Below are 12601 nucleotides of genomic sequence, written 5' to 3' on the forward strand. Positions count from 1 at the left end.
TGAAACAGCATATAATGCTGCATTTTACAGAGGCAATGAGACAAACATGAATCAAAATTCTAAGATTGTTCAAGATTGAAACAATAACCATGGACGTTTACTCTATTATTTATGGTCAGACTCAGACATACAATCAATCGTTAACCCAACAGGAGAAAATACTAAATATTGCTGTCACCATTCAATATACTTTAAAAGGAAAATAAGAATATCAAAGAAAGTAAATACCCTGGTAGAAAATGAATCCAGATCATAATCTTTAGGGGCAACAATGCAACTCTGTCCCTGTGAGTTTCGTTTACTTTTGTTATGATTCTATGAAACATTTAGATCAAAAGTAATACTTTTCAGAAGCTCAGGTGCCAGACTTTAAGGGCTAAATTGTTGATGGCATCCAAAGCCTACTTACGTGTTCAAACTTTAACTTATCTACATATGCCATTTCAAAACCACAGCTGTAACTGTAAACACGTTTCCACTTCCCTCCATTTCCTAATCGCTCTTCATCATTTTTCTCTTAACCTCCTAGGGCATGGCGTCGCTATAGTCGGAAATATAAATTGGGCTTACAAGTGTGAAGATTGAAACCCATGTTACACAAAACCAATTGGCTTATGTTAAGGTCCAATCCACAACACTTATATACCACTCATTTTACTTAAGTTTATTAGATGTGAGACTCTTCTTTATTTGAGTCCTCAACACCCCCGCTTAAGTGCAAGCACCTAGGTTGTTAAACCTGCCTTTTGACTCAGCCGATTTTTGGCTGGGTGCGTTGTCACTTGTATCCAGGAACACTTAGGCTGTTAAACCCCTTGTATCCAGGAACACTTAGGCTGTTAAACCCGCCGTTTGGCTCGCGCTCTAATACCATGTCGGAAATATAAATTGGGCTTACAAGTGTGAAGATTGAAACCCATGTTACACAAAACCAATTGGCTTTTGTTAAGGTCCAATCCACACACTTATATACCACTTTCTTATGTTTTATTTATTAGATGTGAGACTCTTTCTTTGAGTCTCTAACACCCCCGCTTAAGTGCAAGCACCTAGGTGGTTAAACCTGCCTCTTGGCTCAGCCGATTTTTGGCTGGATGCGTTGTCACTTGTATCCAGGAACACTTGGGCTGTTAAACCCGCCGTTTGGCTCATGCTCTGATACCATGTCGGAAATATATATATTAGATTTACAAATGTGAAGATTGAAACTCATTTTACATAAAACCAATTGGCTTATGTTAAAGTCCAATTCACAACACTTATATACCACTCATTTTACTTAAGTTTATTAGATGTGAGACTCTTCTTTATTTGAGTCCTCAACACCCCCACTTAAGTGCAAGCACCTAGGCTGTTAAACCTGCCTCTTGGCTCAGCCGATTTTTGGCTGGGTACGTTGTCACTTGTATCCAGGAACACTTAGGCTGTTAAACCTGCCGTTTGGCTCGTGCTCTGATACCATGTCGGAAATATAAATTGGGCTTACAAGTGTGAAGATTGAAACCCATGTTACACAAAACCAATTGGCTTTTGTTAAGGTCCAATCCACACACTCTCTTATGTTTTATTTATTAGATGTGGGACTCTTTCTTTGAGTCTCCAACAGCTATCTCCGCCATCGTCCTCTGTCGATCCCGGCGAATTTGGGTACTAAAACAAGTTTCACCTCCATCTGATCAGCATTTGGGTCGGCCTGTTTACTGAATTTCAGAGATCAACGGCTGAGAGACAACTGGGCTTTGATTCACGCCGTTGAACGAGCCAACAAGCATAACGTCCCTATGGGTGTAGCCTTTAATCGTTTTTATCAGTTCTTGATCGATAAAGCCAGGCAGCTCGGGTTCATGTTAAAGGGTTTGCGTCAGCTGCGAACAAGTATTGAAGAAGCTTTAAAAATAGCAGTTTTCTTGTTTCAGGTTTGTCCTTTTTAGAATTTAAGATTATTAGAATATGAATGAAATTTAAAATATGGAAAATCAGGATTAAAATTTATATGGAGAAGTTGAAGAGACTATAACTAATTTTGTGAAAGAAATGAGACGAGAGGAAATGAGATTTCTTGGGCTATGTGATGTTATTTTGTTTGTTTGTTTCATCAGGACTATTAACTTTTTTTCAACTCGGTTGCACGATTAACTAATAAACCCGGCTCACTTGGTTCATCTTCCTTCTCTTCATCTCCAAACAACGATAACGGCAACGCGCCCTTGGGTCTCCCCCACTGAGCTTGAATCCGAGTCAGGCTGCACCACATCACTTTTCAAGCTATCAGCTCGGCGATCGAAGGAAAAATTAATTGGATCCAGTGATTTTACAGGCAGCGTTTCGCTGCAGGAGAACGAAGCGGCTGTTACAAAATTGCCCCAATCGTTATCAGTTTTATCTTGAAGATCAGAGCCGTTGGTTGTGGGATTTGAATGGATGGTGATTGGTGCGAAGGTGAATTCCCCGAATCCCTCATCGTCCTCGTCTTCTATTGTTGTCATAGCTTCTCTCAGGTCTGGCGAGCTCTTGGTCTCCGAATCTCAGAGTACTTCATATATCAAGGCTGATGATGCATAGATTCATTATGCGCACCCCACGTATTTTGGCTAGTCCCACTCTGTTTGGAAGGGAATTTTAGTAATCATTTAATCAATATTTAAAAAAAAATAAATATTATTTTGCAAATGTGATCCAACAAGGCAACATGATGGGGTCTTAGGTGGAGCCATCCATGCTTCCACGTCGGCACTAATTTCTCCCATTTATTATTATAATTATATTAATTTTCTAAATAAATACTTCTATAAACAATTTTGCTCCATAGAAAGCACTTTGTGATAATATCAAATAGTTGTACATAAGGTTGTAATCCATCTAGTTAAATCGAATATAGTTAGATTTGAGTTTAATTCGATTAGATTTATATAAAATTTGAGATTAAAGTAACAGCTATTAACTAAATCATTAAATTCATAATTTAAAATTTTTTCGATTATCCCTTGTATTTAGGGTGTAAGATTTTATGAATTTAACACATTAATATTATATTCAAATCAAGTCACAAATTCATTAAGCCAAGCAAGAGAAAGTTCGAACTTGACTCAACAACAATGGAATCAAGCTCAATTCAACTTATTTATAGGCCTAGTTGTGTGCTTTCCAGTTTGTTTAATAATGAATTCTTCTTAAATTGTCATATATAGCTTTATTTAAAAATTGTTATGTTGTTCTCTCAAATCTCTCATACATATTTTATGTTATGGTTAGAGGTGCAATTATTGTGGCATAGACAACAATGTGAGAAAAGTATAAAAAATGGTTGGTTTCATGGTGAGATTAATGGTGGGGAATTGCTTTAGGAGTAGGGAGTATAGGAGTCGACGATCAAATTCAAGATTGAAGAATGTATGAAGAGCTTATTCTTATACAAGTTGGTCTAGAGTTTAATCCTCCTTCCTAGACACATCAATTGGGCCGGGTTGAATGGAGGCCTGACACGCAGCACAAAAAAAAATATGGCACGAGAAAGCCCAGTCCGGTATTGTAGCGTGTCAGGTTAGGCCCATGGGCCTATTGGACCGGGCTTTGGGCTTTAATATTAAACCCATGGGTTGGCCCGACCTGATACTGTTTAGATATATATATATAAATATATATTTTTAATTTTTGTTGATAGAAACAAGGCTTCTGCCTTGTGTTTCTGTCTTCTGCCGCAAGGCAGAAGCCTTGTTAGGCAGCGGAAAACAAGGCTTCTGCCTTGTAGCAGAAGCCTTGGCCTTTATTATTTTTTTAAATTTTTTAATTAATTAATTTTTTTTATATAAACCTATTTAATTTTTCTTCATTTTCACTTTCATTTACAAATCTCTAATCTCAATTATTTTATTATATTTTCAATCTCATTTTCTCTTATTAATTATCTTTCAGAAGATATCTGAATTCATAAATAATAATTCTTTGTGTTTATAATTTTATTTTTATTTTAATTTTATCATTACAAAATATTACAAATAAATCAAGTATCAAATGAATTCAATCCATTTGAATATTATCATAGTATATATTTATTTATGTTTTATAATTTGAAAAATAATTTATGTTTAAAAATTTTAAATAATTTTTTAAAAAATATTTAAAGCCCAGCCCATTTTTATATGGGCCGAGCCTTTAGCCTTTATATATTAATGGGCTTATCCGACCCGAAAGCCCATCAATGTTTGGGCCTTAGGCCCGACCCAATCCATTAGCCCGATGGGTCGAGCCTGAGCCAGCCCGGTCTGACCCATCGACACCTCTACTCCTTCCTCACGAATTCAAGACACCGAAACCAAAAATCCTAAGCCCATAAAAAAGTGTATGGAAATCTAAACATGTTGCATGGACAAATCCAAATTAATTCTCAAAAAAAAGAAAATCCGAAGAAAGAGGGAGGAAGCTTCATGAATATTGTTGTGCAAAAGAGTGAGTGAACTAAGATTTAAAGAGAATAAATAATCATTTCTTGGCCTAATAATCTTCATCATTTATGGTAAAACATTTTTCCAACTAGTACGGTGATTTTCCAGGTTTGGGTTTTCTACATGCATGAGATGGCACTGCTGCGGTGGATCTTGTTGTTGGGTAGCAAAACCACTCCTGATAACGAGCTTTGCAAAAACTTACGTCTTCCGCCCTCTCTTCTTTTCTTCTTCAATTTCCTTATCCCTAACTACTTTTTGTGTCTTTCACTTGTGCTGGCTGGCAGTCATAAAGTCAAATGAATTTATTCTGGTTGTCCCTTTGCCTAGCTTTTACTGCTTCAATTCACATATATTTATAAAATCAACATATATATATATATATTTGAAGAGTAAATTCATCAGTGTGATTATATATAAGCTGCACCTCCTTTTACGGACTTCCTTGAACTATGTTGTATTGTTTATCAGTAGAAACTATGTTTTATCTAGAAGAAGAGCATTCACTCATCTTTTAATATTATTTTTGTGGCCAGAAGGGAAAAGGAAGAAATCCGAGGCTTAGTTATATGTTCTAGGAAATTTATGGAAGACAAATGCCGATTGAGTGACATGTTAAAGATCTGCAAAACCTAATTTTTCTTAGTGCATGGAAACAGTAAGAACTGAGGAAGAAGCAGGATAGCCTTATTTTGTGATCTTGTCATTTTAATTATTGAACTAAAAAAGTATATAAACACATATTCTCATTAAAATCAAGAAGCTTGAAACTGAATATTACAGAAATACAAGTGGATTCTGGATCTCATATAAGTATCACTTAAAATTACACGACTTGCATGGTAGAAAATACAGTTTGTGCAATAGTAAGAAGCAAGAGTATCATTGCTGCGACAGTTGTTGTGCCTCTCCATGGATTGTTGAAATATACTCTTTTCAAAGTTGCCCTCGCTCTGTTCAAAGGATTTTTGTAGTGTTCTTTGAGCTGCTCGCATATTTTATGGTAAGAGGATGGGCAAGTAACTACATATTGATTAAGTTTGTTAAACATAGTTGCTACTGAAGCATTGTCCCCCATATAATTGGAAATAATTTTGTTTTCAACGAGCAAATCCACATCCTTTGTAGTATTGATAAGATAGTCCATCAGTGCAATGTAATTGCAAACCTGAGCATCATCTGGGTCAAGACATTGCTCCAAAGCCAAAATGTTTCGGAGAAGACATTCAGTCACGTCATATACTTTTAGCTGTGGTATCTACAATTCATTGACTTCAAAAAATGAGATCAGATGCTTTGACTTTTCAAATCTTATATCAAGTACACTCTGTTTCTCTGCAATTTTAATATACTTAAACTTTAACCCCGACTCATGTAGCTTCACTACACAAGGTAAATCATTAGTCAATCCTTTTGCTGACATTGATCTCGGGTAGTTTTTGAGCAGACTAATTCTTCTCCAAACTGTGAAATGTTTAACTCTCAACTCGCGGGTTAAACTACTCAATCCTACACCCATAAAACAGCCAATGAAATTAACACAAATGTTCATGAAGGTAGGTTTGTCAATGCCAACAAAAGCCAACTTGTATATTTCCTCAAGAATAAAATATGGAAGTTGATTTTCAAATAATTGTAAATCGTTCCATAAAGTAAAGTTTATTGGCTTTGTATCTAGTAATATATCTCGTATATCTTGAAATCTCTTTCTTAAGATCTCTATGATGAAGATAGAATCATATAGAATCATCGTTACAAACTTAAGACTCTTAAGTGGAGATGCTTCTATGTAATAAGAATGAATCTGTTTTTCATTGTCTTTGATGAAACTTATAATCCCATCTATTTTCTCTGATGTTGTTTGTTGAAAACAGTTTTTCACATACTATCTATTTTTATTTTTCATATCAGCTAATTTTTTTTTGCCATGGTAAAAAGGACCTATTGAAATTAACTAATGAGTGTAGAGTTTTTCATTTACTCTACGAATGGTCATAGGCACCTTGTAAATACAACACTAACCAAGAACAAACTCGAAGACCGGGCTTTTAGCAATGTCATTTCGCAACTTCTTGACCAAATCTTCATGCTTAAAGGCAGCAGTCATCTGCATGTGTTCATAAAAAAAGGACTTTAACAGTGTCATATTGTGAGTTAGAGTAAACAACTCTATTGCATTCAAGATTGTGATGCAAGATGTGGCAATTTCCTTTTTGTTTTTTCCAAAGATAAGAACCAGAAAAAAATATAGGTCAAAGGACTATTTCTCACCCAAGTCTTAGCCAAATCTCAAAAACACACTTGCGATAATTCAAAAATCTAAATACTCATTTATGGGTTAACTTTTATTAAAGTTTTATGTTAGAAAGACAAAGATAAAATTGTGATTTTATCACTAAACTCTAAAACCATAAAAATCTATATTATTTTCTTCAATAATTTGAAAAACTAACAATTTTGTCCTAAAATTAAGTCTTAAAAATTTACAATTTCTGCCACTAGGATTTGAAAATCGTTTCCAACTAAGTAATTCGGTGGACGGAAGGTGGTTGGAAAGATAGCAGGATGACATCTAGACAACGAAGCATCGTCTGTCATCCAAACGATGTTTCGTTGCCTCCAGATTGACGATGAAGTATCGTCAATCTGAATGACACTTCATCTCTCAACGTCCATCAAAGGAAAAACTCAAACACCCTACACCGAGGACAGACTAGAACTCCAAACTTTCATCAGTGTCAATTAGCAACTCTTTGACCAGATCTTCTAGTTCAAAGGTAGCAGTCATCATCACGTTCATAAAAAAAGGAATTTTACAGTGTCATTACTATGAGTTAGAATAAACAACTCTATTTCATTCAAGATTGTGATGCAACATATGGCATTTTCCTATTATTTTTTCCAAAGGTAAAGAATTAAAAAAAAAGACCTTGTCATTATCATGAGTTCCAATGTATACTACCCGATCGTGCTCATGATTGTGAGGTAGACGAGTTTTTTCAGGATGACTTCTGAGGGCTACACAAAGATAATACAAAACAAAGTGAAATCAAACCAAACAAACTTCAAATGATAACTCAAAATCATAAATTGAAATGACAGAAGCACACTTGATTAACAGGTAACCATTACCCAAGCGTTTTTCGAGTCGCAAAGGTCTCGTGTTCTGAACTCCATCCTCAGTGATAACTCCCTGTCACATAACGATGGGATAATATCATCAAAAGACAGTCCATGAATATATAAACATATCAAGTAACTAACATATCATCGATAATTAAACGGTTTAGCAGCTTCCAGCAAGTAATATGATTCCACCACACGAAACACTCAAACACCCTACCCCTACACCAGGAACAGACTCGGACTCCAGGCTTTCATTAATGTAAATTAGCGACTCTTTGTCCCGATTCTCTTGTTTAAAGACAGCAGTCATCTCCGTGTTCATTTTTTGACACAATATTTTAAGTCTAAAACTAAGGATTTTTAGATATCACTTTCTCTCCATTTTTTCATTAACCAAACACAAATTTACTTTCTTTTCACCCTCTCAAACCTCAGTTCAGTAGCTTTTCATTTTCTAATTAACCAACCAAAGAGAAAGTTATATAAAAAACCAAAACAGCGATGCATGGCTCAGTACGAAGCTACCACACACGAATATCGAACATATAAGACTTGACCAACCATGAAAGGAAAACAACTTGAAGAAATCATAGAGAAAATTATTAAGAAAAATTAGTAGTGCCTGATAACCTGAGTACGTAATGTTGCCCAAAGAAAGAGAGTTTTCTGGTCGGCTTTGAAAGCACCAGTGTCCAGAGTTCTACCGACGACGCCCACAGAAATGTGGTAATATCTATGGTATCTTTCCAGTCGCTGCCTCTCTCTTTGCATTATGTTTTTCTCTTCATCTTCTGTGTATATATACAAACATGTTCACCTTGATATATATGTGCTTCTCTTGTGCATGCGCGTATTCCAATTCAACCTTATAAAAGAAAGATTATCGTTAAATCAGCAGCTAGCTAATGGATAGAGGAAGCCATGCGGAAAAGAGATGATGAAATTAATAAGATTCCACTGTTAATGTCATCGTTAAATCTTTAATATTGTAGAAACAAATAGTATTCCAGAAAAAACGCTTCTACATTGAGCCATCCAATAACAACGGAAATTTTAAATGCTCCCTCTTATAAATAGAGATTCCTCGTTAGTTGATCTAGATTCTCCACTAGAAAGTAAACAAGATTAATTAGATTCCATAAACGGAATTAAATTTAGAAATCCCCGTAATTCCTAGCTGTACATTCATGACGTGTTGTGCTTCCTCTTTCTCCTTATTAACTACCTATTTTGTTTCACACCTCAATTCGACGATGTGGTCTTGTTTGTCGAAGCCTCAGTCAGACAATAGACCTCTTTTGTAGTGCTTTCGGTAGCAAGGTGAGTGCTAATAAAACAGGCATTTATTTTTCATAAAAAAAAACTCAAATTGCCATTCCAAGTGCCTCTCCAAACATTGCTGAAATTCACACCCCTCCAATTATCTCATGCATGGAATAACTGATTTCAAAGTAGCCATTTCGAGAAGATAAACAAATGTCTAACTGACCATATATAACTAGCAAGAAGATTTTATTATTAATATTAAATAGACAAAGCTTCGAAAAAGCAACATTGATATAAACATATCAAGTAATTAACATATCATCGATAATTAAACGGTTTAGCAGCTTCCAGCAAGTAATATGATTCCACCACACGAAACACTCAAACACCCTACCCCTACACCAGGAACAGACTCGGACTCCAGGCTTTCATTAATGTAAATTAGCGACTCTTTGTCCCGATTCTCTTGTTTAAAGACAGCAGTCATCTCCGTGTTCATTGTTCTGAAGTCAAAGGTGTATACATAACAATAGTCAATAACAATCAACTGATAATCAATCTTCAGAAGAAAATTTTGACAAATTTTATTTTTTGACCAGTTTTAACATAACAGAGTTTAGATTCGTGTATTCAAAACTAACAAGTTTTTTTTTTAAATTTCAAAATAATTTTGTGTATTAGTATAAAATCCTAAGATCAAATAAACATTTGATTAGTTTTGGGTGGATGAAAATGAATAAATGATAAGAATATATCATAAAAATAACTAAACAAGTGGAATTGAACCTGAAACTTTTGACCCCGGAAAATAAGAAATAACTAAACAAGTGATTTGATTTGTAAAATTGTTTAATTTAGATTGAAAAATTTTTAAACCATTTTTTTTAGTTTGGGTTGTAGTTTAAGCGATTTTCAAATAGAAACAAATTATAAACTGTATTTCTTTTAAATATATATATGTTCGAAAAAATTTTGTAATAAACAATTTTAAAATTAGGGATTTGGTGGGAGGGGGAAAGAAGTCACTTTTTAAAGTTCAATTATGAGGGTTAAATGCTAATTTTTAGAATCTGATGGGAAAAATAAGATAAAATTATATATTTTTTAATATTATTGTTAAATGACGATTTTATCTTTGTATTTAACAAAAAATTTAACAATGGTTTAAGAATGAATGAATATTTGAATTTTTCATCTGTCATAAATATATTTTTAAGATTAAACTAAGGCTTGAGTAGAAAATAAAATGCTAATTCAACACTTGTATTCCACGTTTTGTCATCAATCAATGCCCTAGATGCCAACCCTCGATGAGCTATCAATCTATTAATACATTATTGCAGTGGTTGGCTTGTCATGTATCATAAGTTGTCGTACGACAAGGATAATTTAATTTAACAGCAACTCTGTGACCAATTAAATGAAAAAATAAATAAATACAAGTTGATAAAAGAGTATTGTTTGTTATGAGATATTTTTAGCTAAATACAAATAGACACATCAGAAATTTAATTTGGGTCAGTTTGGTTTCATCAATAATTATTATCTTTATAATTTATTTTTCAATATTTATATTATTTTATTTAATTTATTATATTATATTATTTAATTAATTGTAAAATATTAAAATAATTTTTATTATTAATAATAATATGATAAATAATATACATAAAAATTTGATTATCACCTTTACTTTTATCTTAGTATTAAAATGCTATCAAAATAATTTTGATTTTATTATAATTATAATTTATTAATTCTTAGGATAAAAATAATTTATTTTCAATTAATATAATAAGTAATATAAAAAATATTTTATAATAATTATATTCATGGGTATTTAAGTAAAATAATATCTTAGTATTATTTTTTTATCTCTAACCAAACACAATAATTATTTATACCTACTAACTTTTATAAAATTTGATCAAATTAGTAATAATTTATATTTAATAATCTCTTAAATAATTCATTTTTAAGGTAATTTTTTATTTTTAATAATAAAATATTTCTTAAATCAAACACTTCTTAACTATTAAAAAATTATCAAGATAATATTGATTTTATTACTATTTTAGCCTTATTAATTAAATTTTTTAGACTAAAATATTCTTATTTTTAATTAATATAACAACTAATATAAAATATATTTTAAAATAACTATATTTTAAAATAATTATATTCAAAGATATTTAACTAAAATAATATTTTAGTATTTTTTATTACTTTTAATTAAATATAATAATTATTTATATATATTAATTTTATTAAATATAATAATAATTTATATTTAATAATATTTAAAATGATTTATTTTTATAATAATTTTTTATATTTGATAATAATCTAAACTAATGCATCCAAAGTGAAATAGTCAGTTCTTACATTTATTTAATTGCTTTGTCATGTCACACATTTATTTAATTGCTTTGTCGTGAGAGAACTGATAAATATGTCTTGATCTATATGTGGATGTTCAGTTTAGTTTTGAAAATATTTTATTATTAAAATTAAAAAAATATTGTAAAAATAAATTATTTGAAGGATTATTAAATATAAATTATTATTATATTTGATAAAATATATAGATATAAATAATTATTATATTTGGTTAGAAATAATAAAAAATACTATTATATTATTTTACTTAAATACCTTTAAATATAATTATTCTAAAATATTTTTATATTATTTATTATATTAATGAAAAATATAGTAATGGCTAAGAGATGAACTGGCAATCCATTAATATATTATCATACTAATGCATGATAACAATAATTTAGTTTGACAACAACCTCTTAAGGATGATTCACGTTCATTGGGACCAATTAAATGAAGTAAGAATAAATGCATGTTCATGAAAGTGTATTGTTTGTTATGTGATATTTTTAGTTGCATACGAATAGATTTCAATGATTTTAAAATTAGATTAGATCAGTTGATTCAATCGATTAAATTAAAAATTAACTCTAAATTTGATTTGATTAATATAAAAAACTAGTTTTATTATTGATTCAATCATATCCGATCAAATCAGATTTGATTAGATTTAATCAAATTTTTAAATTTTTTTAAATTTTAATTTGATAATAAATTGAATCAATCAATTTTTTGATTAAATTAGTAAAATTATGCATCATTTGTAGCCTGGTACAGGCGAATTTGTCAGAAATCTGGATTCTTGCAAACTTTCTTTTGAAAATTAGTCACGCCTGATTGCGCATCATTTGAATCATTAAGCATCTTTGCATGTGAATTTGTCCGAAATCTTGGTTCCTGCAAACTTTTCTTTTGAAAATTAGGCACGGGTGCTTGTGCATCATTTGAATATTTATTTTGCAGGAACATTGATATCTTTGATGATTTTGCAAACATTTTTTAATTTTTTTTTAATGGAACATGTTTTTTTTTTTTCAAACTTTATTCGAGAAATTTTGTGTTGAAAGATCTTCACCTCAATTAAAAAGACTAAAGACTTTCGTAATATGTATACATAAATGAGTAATGAAATTTAGATTTTTTTTGCTTTGATAATATTTGAACTTACAAGAGTCGAAATCTACCCAAATAAATTCATAAAATTTTTGTGATTTTTTAAAATCAATTGAGACATAATGAAACCCTTTGGAAAAACAATTTTTATTAAAAATTTTAGATCTTCAATTTGGAATTCTTTTTCTAGGATCAGGATGATTATTGATTTTTTTTTTTTAAATATTTTTATCATGATTTTAGAGATTTTTGAGGAGTTCTGTCAGTTGCAA

The sequence above is a fragment of the Mangifera indica genome, chromosome 2, assembly GCF_011075055.1.
Source record: "Mangifera indica cultivar Alphonso chromosome 2, CATAS_Mindica_2.1, whole genome shotgun sequence".
Taxonomy (NCBI): domain Eukaryota; kingdom Viridiplantae; phylum Streptophyta; class Magnoliopsida; order Sapindales; family Anacardiaceae; genus Mangifera; species Mangifera indica.